Below are 18,437 nucleotides of genomic sequence, written 5' to 3'. Positions count from 1 at the left end.
TTCTACAACAGCTGAGTTGGGTCATGACCTGGGCCTGAAGCTGGTGATTTAATTCAGGTCTTCCATATGGAGGATGGGAACCCAACTACTTGAGCTATCATGTTTGTCTCCTAGAGTCTGCATTGGCAGGTAGCCGGAACCAGGAATCAAATCTGATACCGGGCATGATCATTCTAACCAGTATCTTAACAGAAGGCTTATCAGCCCATCTCTACATTTGTCTTTTAACTCAATTTCTCCATGAGCCTTTTGAAGTTCCCTGGTGCATTTGTTCCCTAGATGTGTGATTAACCAATAGGAGCTGGGAGCAGAGATACTTCAATATCAGTAAACCTATCAAGTTCCCAGATCTTAACTGCCAAATACCATTCTCCATTAGAATAGTGTGAGAGTAGCTGGAGAAATGGCTAATTCTAACATGGGATTAGAAGTGCAAGATAAGTCTGAAATACATTTTGTTATCTGAGAGAAAAAGAGGTATTCAAAGAACACTGACAAAATGACAGAGAAATCAGCCTGCTGAAGCTCTCAGTGGCCAAACCAGGGATACATTAATGATTTAAGTTAATGATGTGAATGGACTGCATTTCACTGAATAGATGTTTATATACATAAGTGAATAATTTAATGAAAAATGGAATACTTTCATGGCTTAAAAGCAACTCCTCACAAAATAATAATTTAGAGTCCTTATTAAAGGAGTAGTATTGGGGTGGTGTGATGGCTCAACTAGCTAATCCTCCACCTGTAAGTGCATGCATCTCATATGGGTGTTAGTTCTTGCTTCCATCCAGCTCCTTGCTTGTGGCTTGAAAAAGCAGTGCAGGGTGGCCCAAAGCCTTGGAACCCTGTGACTATGTGGGAGACCCGGAAGAGACTCCTGGATTCTCGTGGATTCAGACTGACACAGCTCTGGTCATTGTGGCCATTTAGGGAGTGAATCAGCAGATGGAAGACTTTTCTGTCTCTCCTTCTCTCTATAAATTTGCTTTTCCAATGAAAAGAGATAAATCTTGTTTTTTTTTCAGAGTCTGCAGTTCTTTTTAATAAAATCTTATGATGGCATAAGTTAAAATTTTGCACTGATGGCCTATCTCCTGTACCTCTGTTCCTCCGAAGAGTTGGCAAAAGTGCCGTTTACTAAAGACCAATGTACAGCAGCTCCTCAATTTAATCTTCCAAGTAGCTGTTTCTAGACAATCCTGAATTCTTTTTTTTTTTTAAAGATTTATTTATTTTCATTGGAAAGGCAGATATACAGAGATACCCGTATATGATTCCGTCCGATGATTCACTCCCCAAGTGAGCGCAACAGCCGGTGCTGCGCCAATCCAAAGCCAGGAGCCAGGAACTTCCTCGAGGTCTCTCACACAGGCGGGTGCAGGGTCCCAAAGCTTTGGGCTGTCCTCGACAGCTTTCCCAGGCCACAAGCAGGGAGCTGGATGGGAAGTGGAGCTGGGGCTGCCGGGATTAGAACGGCACCCACATGGGATATTTGGCGCGTTCAAGGCGAGGGCTTTAACCGCTAGACCACCACACCGAGCCCGACAATCCTGAATTCTAAGTTAATCTGAGGTAGTAAGAAATTCAAAAGTCAAGTTTCACTCGTTACTGTATCTAGTCATGCTGCCTTTCCAAGCACCTAATCTTAAAGATCATCTATCAAATATGAGAAGTGGTAAATATTCTCTAACTGATATACAGCAGCCACACTAACATGCCTTTCAGTAAGGCAGCAGTTCAGATATAGGAAATTGTTCTCATTAGATCAACACAGATAAGGCCAGAAATACAAAGCAGACATTATCATATACCCTCATCTCTTGCTTTTAGCGGGTAAAGAAAAAAAATCAGAATGCAGGTTGAGTCCTGCTTGATTCTGAGTGCTTTTCCTGGTATTAAAATATGAACCCAACCTCCCAATAGGTTTTGATTTTTTGCGAAAAGTGGAGCATGAGTTAAGTCCAGCCTGATCTCTTAAAAGAGGAAAACAGGGAGAATGTTTACTACACTGGAAATCACTACCCATATCTCAACAAATCCAACCATGTTTTATTTAACCACACAAGGCAATCTTATTTAAAATCAGGACTGCTGAACAAAAATATTCTGCCACCCTTCATGATCTGAATTCCGATGTAGAAGAATTAAATTATGGTGGACATAAAAAAGTCATGAGGCATTTCTGTTTTGACATACATAAGACAGTGGCCAAGCATTGCTCATTAGTAGCTTCTTGAGATAAGCTGTCAAGTCTGCCCTGTCATTCTTCTTCTTAATGTCAGATCATCTTGCTGCCTGGGTTTCTTGGGCTCCTCAGGTACTCCATCAGAGTGTCCTCTCCCCAGGTGATGACTTTGTTCTTGGCATTTGTGTAAGAGAAGCTGGAGGCTTGCCCCGTCTTCCCCCAAGTAGACCATGGAGATTCGGTCCAGTCTTGTGCTTGCCTCCTTTTTCCATGGGTTAGCACTGGATGCACTTCTGAACAAAAATCTTCTTGCGTTTCTCAACATCACCCATTTTTAAAGTCTGCGCTGGTCGCTGTCTGTGTCTGAAAGGTCAGCCATGGGAAGCTGGACGTTCTGCTCTCTAAATCTTTTTAATAACCAAAGAGGAGCAGTATTGCAGTTGGAAAGACTAGCAGATACCTTCTTAATGAAATAGTGAATATAATCAGTAATGTGACAAATGGGAGACATGCACAACCTATAAATGCACTGTGATAAACAGACCCATTTCTGTGGTTTCTCCCCTTGTTCTTCTGAGTATAACTGGAGTTGAACAATGAGAAAAAATAAGACCTATTCAAACTGAAGGCTGTTCTATCAATTAACTGGCCAGTAAGCATCATAAGTGTGCAGGTCATCAATGTTAAGGGAAAACTGAAGGAATCTTAAAGAGGCAATATAACAAAATTCAGCATGTGATGTTGAACTCCATCCTTTTGTCATATAGAACACTGAGGCATTTGTTGAAATGTGAATGTAGCCAGACATTAAATGATGCTGTGGGCAGTTTTATTTGTCAATTTGACTAGGCCATGAACATCCAGGTACCTGGTTAAGTATTATTTCTGGGTGTGTCTATAAATGTACTTCAAGAAAAGATAATCAGTTGAGTTGGTAAATTGGGTAGAGTAGATTACTCTTCAGTGTGAGTTGGCATCATCTAATTTTTTCAGGACCTAGCCTGAACAAAAGGAAGAGAAAGTTTGAATTTGTTCTGCATCCAATCACTTGAAGTGGGACAGTTACTGCCTGCCTTGGTGCTTCTGTTCTCAGAACCAGCTAGAATCCATGCTGGCAGCCGTCCAGCTCTGAAGCTTTCAGACCACACGAGCAGCTGTTTAGGTACCACCTTGCAGACAGCAGATCGTAGCCTAAAAAGCATGGGGAGCCAAGAACTCCCACTAAATTTCTTTATATATATTCTCTTGACATAATTAATACAGGTGGTTTTAATGTATTGCTGTCGGTTGTCTGGTTTTGATGGTTCTATTGGACAATGTCTTTGTAATATAGGAAATCCACATGAAACTTGTAGGGGTGTTAGTGCATGATGGTCACACACTCACTCTCAAATGGTTGGAGAAAATAAGTGATTTGTTTTTGCAGCTTTTCCAAAGGTTTGTGATTGTTTCAAAAATCTTTTAAAAGATAATTGTATGATAAAGAAGTATAAAAAGCATATTCCAAATATGAAAATAGAAATCAAAACTACGATAGTTTTGAAAGCATGCATAAAGAACTTTGAATGAAGAGTGATTATACTGAAAAAGAGATGACTGGAGAAATAGGGAACATACTTGTTTGTGACTTAAGATATGTTTTATAATTTTAACAGTTAATGCAATGATAATGTATGCACACATTGGTTATAAAAATTAGGATGAGCAAATAAAACTGTCAATACTTTTAAATTATGTGATCTTATACTTGAAAAAATATACTTTAAAAATCAACTAGAAAACTACTTCAAGGAGCAAACACATTCGATAAACTAGCAGAGTAGAAAATGAATATGCAGGCATCAATAGATCTTGTACACACCAGGAACAAATCAGGAAAAGTAATCAATGAAAATATTTCTAGTTCTAACTGCACACACACACACACACACACACACACACACACACACACACACACTCACAGCACCCTGATGGGAAGAAAGCAAAAGAGCTCTTTTCGATTAATGTGAAGAATTGGTATTTAGGACAGCAAAAAAAAAGACTTAAATGAACGAACTTCTTTTTATGTGGAAGACTTCACATCACAGATGTCAGTTCTTCCCAAATTAATTCAGAAATGTAATTTAATCCCTAAAGTATCAACAGATTACTTCCAGAAAGCTAAAGAAGATGATTCTAGAGTTCACATGGAAAAAAACCTTGGGAAGTGGAAAAGAGGAGCATTAAAACAAATCTAGAGCTACCAGATGCTAAAGTGAATGATAAATTCTCATAATAAAAACAAGGAGGGGCCATGTGGTTTCATAGCGTGAAAAGTTGCCTGCAGTGCTGGCATCTCATGTGGGCCAGTTCATTTTCTCCTCTACCTCTCATTCAGCTGCCTGCTAATGACCGAGAAACAAGCGTAGAGCTCTGTGACAACACAGTTCCTGCCTTCCAGCTGGCCCAGTACAGGCTATTGCAGCCAAGTGGGGAGTTAACCTGCGGGGAGAAGACCTCTCTGTCTCTTCCTCTCTGTGATTCTAACTTTCGAGCAGATAAATAAATTTTAAAAACATAACAAAACAAGATAAAGATATAAAAATAAGGAAACTGCTCAGTGTAACAAAATAAATATCCAGAGATGTGATATTGGAAAAACTAGACAGTTGTCTATGGAAGAAATATGGTTGATCCAAATCTTACATTCCATATAATCTGATTAATTCTGTGTGGATCAAATAATTAAATGTACTAGAAGAAAATATTGGCAAAAATTTTTACCACCATAGAGTAAGACCTTTGTAACTATGACTATACCTAAAATGGTTCAGAATAGGATGGATAGATACACTCATCAATAAATATATTTTAAAAAATCTTGTCCTCAGTAAAGCCCAAACATAACAAATGTAAAATACAGGTGATGAACTGGGAAAACAATTCACAATTCATATTGAAAGTACAATATTAATTCTCTTAATATATAAAAGTGCCCGATGGAAATAATAATGCCTGCAACTTAACAACAAAGTTCAAAAACAGATGAATGGATCTTATGGGAAACAGAGAAATAATCTTGTAATGGGATAACGCTAAACTTTATCCACAGTAATAGAAGCACAACTTGAAAGTCACACTCAAACACTCCTTCTTCTAGTACACCGGTGGGAATTCCAAAAATTTATTGACACATTTTATTGGAGAAGCTGTGGTGCTTGGTAGAGGGACCCAGCCAATTGCAGTGGAGACTCTGTGGCAGCAAGTGATTTTCCAATGGACTCAGCTAATCCATGTCTCAGAATTTATCTTGACCACATCTGTGCACGTGAACATAATGTCAGTGGAATTCACTACAACTTGTTTATAATAGCTAAGGATTTCTGGTGGAATTAGTAAAATCTTAATAATATCGGCTAGAAAAATTTTTCAGGGCTGGTAAACTTATAATATCAGGACTGATAAAATATATAATATTATTACAACATAATATTTATATATCCATTAAAAAAAAAAAGAGAGACGGGGGCCAACACAGTGGCATTAGCAAGCTAATTCTCTGCCTGTGCTGTTGGTTTCACAGCTGGTTTTAGAGTTTTGCCTTCTCCACTTCCAGTCCAGCTCCTTGCTTATGGCCTGGGAAAGCAGTGGAGGATGGCCCAAGTCCTGGTCCTCTGCACCCACGTGGGAGAGTTGGAAGAAGCGCCTGGCTCCCACCTTCCGACTGGTACAACCCTGTTGTGGCCATTTGGGAAGTTTGACATTTAAGTAAAATACATAAATTTGTAAGAGAAAGAATAATTAGAGAAATCCAGAAAGCTAATGAATAAGATACATCTATTTGCATATATTACTATAGAGACTTCCCAGAAAAAAAAAACAGTAAAGTATTATAAGAAGTATTAAGTGTGGATATAGATGGAGTGGAAGAAACATTTCTCTTTGGCTAATATTTGACTCTTTCTGACCTGTACAAATGATCATTTCTAATACTTGCTGTCATTGCTGTCTTATATTTTGAATGTACATGAGAGTCCAGGAGGACATGAGAGGTGCCAGGATTACTGAGCTGCTTTAATCTGGCTAGTTCAGTAAGAAATACAATTTAGAAAGATGTCATCTGAGAAACTGGCTGTTTATCAGATTATATTAATTGTTCGCTTTTTTTTTTGCGTTGGCTGATTGGAGCATCAAAAATGTATTAATATTTAATGGCTGTTTTCTTCCCTTTGGCTTTTTTCTTTCCTAATAACAACATTTTATAGTAAATGTTGAGAGTAAAAGGTTGGTGTATAAGTAACTGTAGCTGGCAAAGCTGGTTACCGTCTCTGCCTAGTACAGTGGAAGTGCTAAAGAATAGCAGAATCCACCTGGAGCACTTTTGTTCTGGCCTCAGATTGTCACTAGACGATACAGCAGGTAGTGAGCATATTGTCAACAGACTAACGTTACATTATCGCATAATCCGAGACAATTTTGGAAAGAGAATCTTTACATTCTTTTCTCTTTTTTTGAAGATTTATTTTTAAATTTTTATTGGAAAGGCAGATATACAAAGAGGAGGAGGACAGAGAGGAAGATCTTCCGTCCAATGGTTCACTCCCCAAGTGAGCACAATGGCCGGAGCTGAGCCGATCCGAAGCCAGAAGCCAGGAGCTCTTCTGGGTCTCCACATGGGTGCAGGGTCCCAAGGCCTTGGGCCATCCTCAACTGCTTTCCCATGCCATAAGCAGGGAGCTGGATGGGAAGCAGGGCCGCTAGGATTAGAACTGGCACCCATATGAGATCCTGGCACGTGCCAGGCGAGGACTTTAACCACTACACTATTGCGCTGGGCCCTTTACATTCTTTTCAAAGAATGGACTCAAAACCCTCAAGAAAGGCAGACAATAACCAGGAATACAGGACACTGCTAAACTTAAGTATTGATAAGACGTAGAAGTAACTGTTAAAAAAGCAACAGTTCCGAAATGAATAAATGCGGCAATCAGAGGCCTTTCTACAAGTTGGAAAAGAAACAGCAAACCAACAGTAAACTACAGTAATACCACTTTGACCTCTTCCCATCTCAGAGGGATACTGACCATCTGCTAGAAGAGCTGACATGATGCCACAATCTGAAAGCTTAAGTGCCATCACAAGGCATTTGGATATGTTCAGAAAGACACTTGAGGACTAGCCCCTCTAGCATATATAAAAGAATAGTGCAAGACTAGCCACTGCCTCCCTCGTTTTGCATACTGTGAATGTGTCATGTATAAAAAGCATTCCATGGGCCTAGCATAGTAGCCTACTGGCTAAAGTCCTTGCCTTGCAACTTCTGGGATCCTATATGGGCACTGGTTTGTATCCTTGATGCTCTAATTCCCTTCCAGCTCCCTACCTGTGGCCTGGGAAAGCAGTAGAGGATGGCCCAAAGCTTTGGGACCCTGCACCACATGTGGGAAATCTAGAAGAAGCTCCTGGCTTTGGACAACCCACTTCTGACGAATGCAGCCATTTGGGGAGTGAACCCATGGACAGGAGATTCTGTCTGAAAACTCTGCCTTTCAAATAAATTTTTTTTTTCAAAAAAGCAATAGCATATTTCAGCCAGAATAAATTGTTTATAAGTCCAATTTTTAAGAAGTGTTTCCTAAATTAATGTGACCATTTCCAAGTTTTTCTTTACTATTTATGTATTAGTCATTTTTATTTTCTCCCAGGGAAATGTCAAAAGTTCTGTCTTTGGTAAGTATGAGATTGATAATAGGATAACTGAATCAACATCATGGGAAACTCTCCAATGCAGCATGACAAATGTTCCTTAAATGAGAACAGATCTTACAGTAAAGCAATCTGTTTGGGCTGCCTTGCTCTTTACAATCCCATACGATAAAAATTACCACAGTGAAAACCTAATTCCTCCTTGCTTTCAATTTTCAATGTGTAATTAATCACACATCTCAAAGATTCTTGAAGCGTAGTAGCATGAATTGAACACATTCTTAATAGACGTTTGTACTTAGGGTATGACTTTGTGATATTACATTATCAGTATTTCACTGGTAGCCTCTACTGCCAGGTGCACCTACATTGATTTCAGAAACATTTCCATCGAATTTCTGATTAGTAATACACAAATGGGATTTCCTACAATTATTTTCTAATATGAAAGAAAAGAAAAACTAAGGTAATGTGTTTCCTTGGAGAATTAGCATAAAATGAGCATTATAAACTTCTTCCAGTATCTCAAGGTCTGATGTCCTGATTGCCCCATATTGCTAGGAGGGAACCAGAGGGCTTGGGACATCTCCTGCTTATTTGAAAGAGAAACTCATTAAGCACAAGGATGCCCAAAGGCTTTGGCCAACATCTGCTCTAAGATACAGCTGATCCATTATGGAGACTTCAGAGCCCACAGCTGGGTATTAAAAGCAAAGAAGTCAATTTCTGAGTAGTCCCGTTTGTGGAATGATTCATCAGTTTAGTGATGAACTGAATGCTGTTCACAGCCCAAGCATGGAGGAATGCCCTTCTCCAGGAGAACGTTTCTGTTCCATACTATCTCAGTGTCAGCAGTGTCACACACGTGAAATCTGCAGAATGTACAGCTTGAGAGAATTTCTTTAGGCATAAAATAACTAAAATAAAAATACAAATTTTCTTAGAAAAGTGAATGTTTACTTCATATGAGAAAATGGATTACCATAAATTACAAACGTTTAAAAGCTCAAAAATACTGACATCACAAGATTAATGTAAATAACACAATATTTTTATTGTCTGCCACACACTCTAGTTCTTTTCCTTATAATTTGTTTTGGCTGAATAACCTTCAAACATTTCTTCACATTGACAATTTTGTAATACATTATCTATAAAGAGGTAATAAAAACAAAATTCAGCCTGGAACATGACTGATGAAAGCTGTGTTATAGTCCAGATGAATTTTAAAAACTTGCTACTTCTCAACTTATTATTGATAATGATATGTGGGATGTCAGGATGCATAAAACATGACTTCACACCCAGTTGTTCAGCCTCCAGTATTACCTCTACAGGCTCTGTGCTTTCTACACACACAATTTTTGAAACATTTCACACAAATTCTATCAAACGGGAAAAGATGAATATGCATTGATAAATATGTATGCTGTAATACTGCTTATGCAGAACACAACTGCCATTTTTTTTTACTAGAAGTTGATGAGCTTCATTTGTTTCCCTCCCACAACTACAAGGTGAGATTTATATGGACTGGGGTTTTTTTCTATATGCTTTATTATTGCCATACTCCTAGCATCTAAACTAATACCTGACATATATAAGAAGCAATTTACAAATATATGTATTTGTATGTATATATTTGTAAATACTTACACTTTAGACTTATATATATAAGTATATATATATATATATATATAGCTGTTAATCTGCCTTTTCTCTTTTTTTAAATTTCATTTCATTTTATAACACAGTTTCATAGGCTCTGGGATTCCCCCGACTCCTCCCCATGCCCCCCCATCCATGGTAGATTCCTCCACATTGTTGCAGTATTACAGTTTAAATCCAGTCATGTTTCCTTCATTGCAAGCATGTACTATGCATAGAGCTCAGCAGCTCTGGTCTGAAAGCAGAGCTGACAGAATATCATCCCATCCAATGAAAAGCCACAACACAACATCAACAACAATTTACATTATGGAGTTAATTGACATGGTATTGAGTGACCAATATAAATGCAAGTTTTTAACCACATCCTGTGACTACTTCATTGACATCAGAACCAGCTGTTATACACCTCAAAATGGCTATAGAGAACTATTCAGCTGTCTCGTGTCTATTTTCATTTTTATATTTAGCAGTTTATAGTAATAACGCATAATTTTTACTGAACTTGGCGAATTTTAGGATAGTCTAAACAGGCTTATAACTCTAACGAGGCATATGTCAACAGTTGAGGTATAGAACAGTTTTAGGAGGGGTGTGCAGAGAAATCTTCAATACCTTAGGGAGGAGTAACTAATCTTTGTGTCCTACCTAGTAAGGTATATGTGAATCTACGCTGACCATTTCCTGTCTGGTTCTAAGCTTTCCTTATTGGTCTCTATCTAATCTATTTTTTTTTGACTTTTTGGGGGTGCCTCCGGAGTGACCTTGTTGGTCATTTCAAGAGAGGGTGGGGATCCAAAGTTGGAACTAAGTAAGGACCAGAGAAAGCTCCCCTCCCGAGTCCCGAAGGAAATTTACTGTTCTTCAGTTCTGAGGTCCACTCAGGGCTCCCCGCTATTGTTCCGATGGCATTAAGATCCTGTGAGGAAGGATCTGGGCATCTTCCATCCCATGTGGTAGATCCAAAAGGGAGTGGATGACCTCAGAGTTCTTGGCCTACAAGGGCAGTCCAATTCCCCGTGGTCTTCTTTTGTGTAGATATTAGCAAGAAATGAACTTGCCTCTTAAATTTTATAGATCTTAGAAGCCTTTATCACAGATCATTTGGCTGCATATATTTCAGATACTGCTTCTGCATCATTGCCCAAGTAATTCATTGCCACATACAGTAGCACATGCATACGTGGGTGCAATATCTGACCATGCACCTTTGCTTCCATGGTTTCAGGAAGTTGGCAGGTGGGCAGGATTGGCCCTGGAAACCATGCATCAAGCAGAAGGGCTGGAGATAACTGGACATAAATGTTTTCTGGTTCATGTACATAGATTCTATACATGTAAATATATTCCCAACTCAGTTTCCTTCCTTGGCACCTCCAGTGTCTCCCAAGACTAAGGAGTGACAAAGGGAACACCGCAGTGAGAAGAGGTGGTGATCTAAGTCCGTTGCAGTCAGCATATTTATTGATGTAAATTTCAATGACCATCTGAGTATGTAAGTGGATTACAATCAAGTCTCCTGGAGCTTTGAAGGAGATCCATCTGTACCTCGATGGGGGCCTTCAAGGTGACATTTTACTGAGATCCCAGCAAATCCACATTCACACACTAGCCCCATTAGCACAGTTTGGAAAGGCTGAATCTCCTCCTACACCCATGTTCACAGCAATGGACTTACATTATGAGTTTAGCATGGACTCTCTTGCAATTGTTTTTACCCACTTCCTGTTTCCAACACAGACCTCTTCCTTTTCCTGACTTTACAAATTGATCTCAATTCTTATCTTCACATTTCATTCATGAACTTAACAGTAGCTTCAATAAAAGATGAAAATGCTTGCCTATTGAAATAGTAACTTCGGTTTATGGCCATACCACCCTGAACATGCCCGATCTCTTCTGAAATAGTAACTTCCCTTAAAGTCAGAAAATCTGGTGTTTACATTAAATAGTAACTGATCAACTGATGGTGTGGTGGGGGAAATGAGAGCTACTTTCTCCTGTAGACAGAATGTGTCAGTTTGAATATCAGCTGTGATAGCTGTATTCATATCCACTGTCACCTAGTCTTCACACCATTCCCAAGAGGTAATTATCCATATTTAAAAATATGAAGCAGTGAATCTAAAGGTTAGGTACTTGGTCCAAGGCCACATGCTCAGCAGGCAGGAAGCATTGACTGGCAGTGATACCAACCTGATGGGTCAGCCCGGTCCTGCACATCACATGGCCTAGAACAGCACATATATGCCACTCTCTGCAGTCGTGACCATCAGGTTTAATAATCCTTCCTTCAAGTCGTAAGCTGATCTGGCCCTTTAATACATCAGTTATGCATAGGAGGGGACTGTATTCCACCTTCCACCAGAAACTAAGCTTCTTCAGACTTTTGACAACATAGAAAGCAGAAAAAAAAGAGTTCAGAAATTATACAAGATGGCATGAACACTTATGATTTTTTTTCTCAGATGCTAATAGCCCCAAGATACTCATAAATAAAGCTGATTTGAGCTATTCAGAGAGCATAAAAGAAACGCACCTTCAAAGGCCTACAGATGTCTTTTCAAAGGCGTGAACCTGAGACTCAGTGGAAGAAAGGGAGCCACCATGAAAAGAAACACAGATAAAACAAATGAAAAAATAACAAGTCTACAAGGATGAGCAGGATAGCACAAATAGCTGAAATAAAATTAACAGAAAAATTCTAAACGATAAACAAATCCATATTTATCATTGGCCTTGGGTAAAAATATTTTATTCTTTGTGTTTTCATTTCATTCTCCGGCTGACTCCAACACAGAGATAATGGAACCCTCAGTTTTCTACCATCACTTTGATCCTAACCTTCCTCTCTCGTTAGTCCAGAGTTACTTCCCAGTGCTCTATGTCAGGCCAGCAAGTTTTTACAGACACCACTGTGATGTGTGTATTCAGCAAACACGTGGTCCTTTGCTTCTCTTAGCCTCATGCTTTCTCCCTGGGACATTCCCATTGCCCTACTAGTTTCTTTGCTGTCACAGAGGCACACTTTAAAAAGCATAATACAAATCAGGCAGTAAAAGCCAACCTTTTTTTTTTTTTTTTTGAGAAACAGCAGCCCCCACATGACTGTCACTTCCTGCTTCCCAGAGACAAAGACTGCCCACTCACGTGGAAGACACCTTTCCCTTTCCACCCCCAAGCTTGCTGACACAACTCCTTCTTGATGTATTTATTTTCTTAATCCCAAACAACAGCTATTGGTTTTCCACTATGGGAGTATGAAATCACAACTTCTGGGTTATGATGATATTTATTTAGTGTTTACCTGAATATGTTTATGGAAGAAGATCATTCCCAGATGAGCTACATAATGTGTTCCGACTGCATTTTTACTTGAGTTAGCCAATGATCTTGTCTGTATATTTGCTAGATTTCTGGTTTTTGTTCATCATAAGTTAATGATGAACTTGCTGCTAGACTTGCTGCCAGAGCTTTCTAAAAACCTGCATGGGGCTAAAAACTCACTACTAAGAAAATCAGAGCATTGAAATATGAAGTTTGTTATTTAGCCTCTCTCAGAGTAAACACATACTAAAACAAATTTTTTTGTCCTAATTTTTTAAAAAAGGAATTGACTTGTTAAAACTTTAACTGCAATTTGATATTGTGGGACATACAATGTATCTAAAAATCAAGTGTATGAAACCAGAAGCACAAAGGATGGCAGAGGCAATAATAAAATTAAACAGTTGTATGCCTTTTCCAGCTGACATGGAATCGTGTAACATTAGGCCTAAGCAGAACATGAACATGAACACATCTTGCAATGTCCAGAATTGTCAGTAAAAAAGGCAAAAACTCACAGATAAAAAGAAAACAGAAGAAATTCGAGTATTAAACACACACACACAAACATATGAAGACATACACACAACATTGGGGCCACCATTATGGCATAATCAGTAAAGTTATTGCCTGCAACATCAGTATCCCATATGGGCACTGGAGTACTGGCTGGTCCACTTCCAATGCAGTTGCTTGTTACTGGCCAGAAGAATACATCTCAAGTATTTGGGCCCCTGCTACCCACATAGGAAACGGAGAAGAAGGTTCTGGTTCCTGGCTTCAGCTGGACCCAGACCCAGCCATTGCAGCCATTGGTCATTCCATAGCATGTTATTTCACTTGATATGGCAAGTTTTCTATTTTTCTCTCTGTTGTTGATTTTATGACTTCTCATTTAAGTGGATGTATAGTAACTGTGCAGTAGAGACTATCACATCCAGACGTGAAGATGCAATGCAGTGTGCATCTCTACTTCCAAAGAAAAGATGGACTCCCAATGAAACTGTGAACAATAGGATGCTGGACTCTGCCATTGTCCATGCCTAAAATGTCAGGACACACTGAAATAGCAGAATGATGGCTTATGACTGATTTGTAACAATATGGGAGAAAATGAGGGAAGGGGGCAAGGATTTGGGGAGGGGGAAAGGGAAATCCCAGAGCCTATGGAACTGTATCACAGAATAATAAAATTTTTAAAAATCTATCTTTAAAGAATAAAGGTTTTTTTTTTAAGTATGTAATTGAATTTTTTTACAAGCACATTTAAGGATCGTTTCCTTATGTTTGGCTGAAGAGAGCTTGATGATCATGTGTCATGGTGAGGATCACTTTTGGTCAACCCTGTTGGGAATTTTGTGACCTGTCTGGATGTTGCTTTTCAATTCTTCAGATTAGGGAAATTTTGCCTTATTTCATTAAATAAACCTTTAATCCCAGTTTCTCTTTCTGCACCTTCTGGGACACCCATAACTCTTATATTTGGCCATTTACTAGTGTCTTTAAATTCTTGAATAGTTTTTTTAGCTTGCCCCAGCACTGCTTCCAGCTTTTTGTTTCCCACATCTTCCTAACTTCCCTTAAGAACAACTCTATGACGCAGGGTTATCCAGGAGGGACAGTTGAGACGCACTCCACAACACCTTCTACTGCCTCATTTTTAATCAAATTACTTTATTACTTTTTTGCTTAAGATTATTGTATTTATTATTACAAAACAGGCGATATTTCCCTTTTACATATCTAGTTCTCACAATCTGATCAACTGTTGAATGCTTTTCTTGCATAAGATGCCCTTACAGAATTTGTTGTACTATTCTGTAAAAATGTTGTAATGTTATCTTTATCTTCTTTTTTTTTTTTTTACTAATTTAAAAATTTTTTTCCATTCATGTTGCCACACAATGTTCACTTTGTGATTTGGGTGATAAAGAGCATAAAGAGTTAAAGTTTCAGAATTATTTGTAAAAATCTGATTATCTGACTCAATTTAAGAATCAGGAAAACTTTTCACAAAGAATCTGCACTTTTTCTTCCCTACCTCAGATTCTTTTTTAACTTATAAAAATGGCCACCTTTTATCTTTATATTTGTATGCAATGGTATAATAAATTTTGTTACCTTTTGCCAGTTTTCATTTTCACTGTCAAACTTTTAAACTTGCTGAGATTCAATTGTTAGGGTTCCGTATGTTTACTGGTAGTATGTTATTATGCTTAAAAACCATTTCTGTGTAAATTTCAACATTAACTTTAGAAATGCAACATTAAAGACATATGATTTCTCAGATCAATATGTTTTTTTTCACTTAGAAAAGTGTTATCAGAGAAATAAAACTTTAAAATTTTAGGATATTCACATTGCTTATTTTCCAAGTCTAAGAATAACTTATTATATTGATATGAGTACTGATTCATGTATTCCACCTAATGTACTATGAAAATTATCATTTAGAAATTTTTCTTAATTTTAATACTAGCTATGCTATAGAACCTTCTACAGTCGTCTAATAATGTTTTACTACTCAGAAGAAACATGAAGGTTTATATTCTAATTACATAATAAAAACTAGAAGCAATAAAAAAGTATCATTAGTCACTAATTTTATTGCACTTATTTCTTTCACAACATCAGTTATGTCAACATTGAATCCCAACTCATCCTCTGTGAGCTCATGGTCCTCAGTTTCAATTGGGCCATCCATGCTTTTTTTTCCTCCACATTATTTATTTCCAAGCTCCTTTACTTACCTCAAATGTTTTAACTTGGCAAAGGATCCTATCTAGCCAGCTTCTGCAAACAGCTGTAACATAATACAGTCGCACTTATTTGTTTAAATGCCCACTGTGGCTCATGTTACAACGGCACAATAAAGCAGGTGGGATAAACTGAATGGCCAATAAAGTGTAAAATATCCACTACCTAGTTCTTCACTAAATAACTTTGCATGTAAAATCAAGATTGCCCGTTCAAGTTTCATGATCACCTCGTTTTTTTAAAGCATCTTATAAAATACATAGTGTAAAAACCTTTTACTCATGGTGGTAAATCTAGCATCAGTCCTTAGGAAACTGGTTGTTACTTAGTGTGCTGCAGTTGTCATTCATAAAAACGAAGTTTTTCTTTCCTTGTATCTATTAGAATTAAAGATAAAGAATTAGAGGCCTGCCTAGAACTTGAGCAAAAAGGTAGGATTAAATACTGTAGGATTCACTGGGCTGTTGTACCAGACTAGCACAGGACTATACGTAAATGTTTTACGAAAGGAATAAAAAAGGAGAATAAAAATATCAAATTTATTTCTGCCACTACTACAGATGCATACAAACCTCCTTCATATCAAAAAATCATCAATTTAAAAAGACTATACAAAACAAATGCTACTCGTAGTATTTTGAGGCAGCAGAAGAAACACACACCCCAATCTTAAAACATGGCTTAGGATTTAAGGTTGTTGCTGTTTGAAGACTTGTCCTGTTGTACTGTACTCGCATAGACAGGCTCTAAGCTTTTAGGCTTTTTTATTGAGTCTAAGTGTTGGATACAGGAAAGATTTTTTCATTGTGATCTTTCATGGCCACCTTGACCATAATTTTTAAGCACTGATTTTGTGACTCTTACTAAAAGCTGGTTCAGGAATATCCTGCTTCAGTTCTGGTTTTTGATAGCAGCAAGTGATGAGTGTGATTGGGATAAGTGAAATTAAGAAGGGTGTAAGTACCAAAGAAAAGATGATCTTTCAGTATTAACAGCCTTGACATCACCACTGATCACACACGTCAGATAAGTGTGTGCTACTTCACAGGGGGCTTTGGTAGAGCGCAAAGCCACCAGTTTCCCTAGGTTGAAAAGATAATCACTGCATAGGTTAGTATATCAGACACAGATTTGTTTTTGCAAAGCACCATACTAACCTAAGCTTTTAAATAAACACAAAATGAATCAATTTTGAATAAGTAGAAATAACTTTATTTAACTCAATGTGCTGAAATGCAAAAATATTTTCAGCAAGTGTATGTTTCTCATCATTAACATCAACTGATTAAAAATGAGGATGAAAAGTTAAATAACTTTTTATACATTTAAAACTTGAAAACCAATTTCTACCACACTTAATATTAAATAATTTTAGCAGAATTTTATTTTCAAAAATGGAACAAGTAAATTATATCTTCATTTTAAAAACTGAACACAAATTAACTGGGTTACAGTATACAATGATAAACTCTAACAACAGAAAAAGATTTAAATATAAGAATTTGTTTTCAAACATAAAGTTCACATACTGCAAACAATACAAAGTATGATTTTAATCTGAGTGAAGAAGTCTTGCATTTGGTAGGCACTCAGTATTTGTTCCACGGGGCTTAAAATTTACATCATTCCATGAACACTTAAAGTAGAGCTCCTAATCTGTATAAAAACGGTTTGCAAAATACTCTGATGTGTGCTGAAAGTGCTGTCTTTATAATCTGAGAACACCAAAACAAATCCACTCATCCATTCACTTGTTCCCCCAAGAATGCACTGGATATGTGTATTTCACCCATCAAGAACATGCCATACAGATCAAAATTCACCAACTAGCTATAAGCGAAGTGGAACTGTAAAATTGGGTATCACAAACTTAGCTTACCAAAGGTGTATTTTTGTAGCAGGAGGTACAAACTTGTATTTTAGTAGCACTAGGTTTCTATTATCCATAATTTTATAAAGAATTTGTTTAATTTTATCCATAAAACTCAAATGGGTAAGTTAATAATTATACTTGTTAACAATTCAAGCTCTCACTTATGTTTTTAAATAAATTAAAAATGCTTATGACAACTTTGTAAGAGATCTCTGATAACAAACACTTAATTCTGTTATCACTGGTGACCTAAAAAGGCACTATTTTCACATTTTGTCATGCAATAAATTGGACACTTTGAGAATCAGAATCTCCTTTGCCAATCAACTATGCCCCCAAATAAAGCAAATTCAAGTGAAATATTTTAACAAACCTAAACGTTCAACATTTAACTGAGTCCTATTTTCAAAAGTTCACTCTGAACATATCGCACACATGCCCAAATAAATTCAGGTACACAGGCACACACACACACACACACGCACAGATACAATCACATAATTCATGCAAGGTTCTCCAATTACTGTTTCAAGACAATGACACATGAGTATTCAAGGAGGTAACATTGGCAAGCCATAGTATGGCACCTTCATATTTGTGCTCCAAATACCAATAAACACTAAAATTTAAAAATGAAAAAGGCACAAATATAGTGTTTATAAATCTTAAAGAACAGTTATCCAACGTTTACTTTTTTTAACATGTAATCTTTAAAACCACTCACTACTTTTTAAGGAAAAGCCCTATTTGGGTGACAAAAGGGAAATAGAAGTAGGCTGACCAAGCAAAAGGCAAGACTCCTCTGGACAGGATCTGTGCCTATTTTGAAAATATCATGTGTGTCTTCAAAATGGAAGAGGAAAAACGCTGTTAGAGCACTGCTTCGGAACACATGAACAGGTTATATATATTTTTTTATCACTGCTGCAAGAATCCACA

The 18,437-nt window shown here is 37.5% G+C and overlaps 1 pseudogene; it reads right to left on the bottom strand.

Moving 5' to 3' along the window:
* Positions 1-2,172: 2,172 nt before the first annotated feature.
* LOC121150802 lies at positions 2,173-2,520 on the bottom strand (annotated as a pseudogene).
* Positions 2,521-18,437: the final 15,917 nt, after the last annotated feature.

The sequence above is a fragment of the Ochotona curzoniae genome, unplaced genomic scaffold, assembly GCF_017591425.1.
Source record: "Ochotona curzoniae isolate NIBS_2020 unplaced genomic scaffold, NIBS_Ocur_1.0 contig_2210, whole genome shotgun sequence".
NCBI lineage: Eukaryota > Metazoa > Chordata > Mammalia > Lagomorpha > Ochotonidae > Ochotona > Ochotona curzoniae.
Note: the sequence above shows the minus strand (reverse complement) of the source record. Positions and strands in the feature narration are given on the sequence as shown.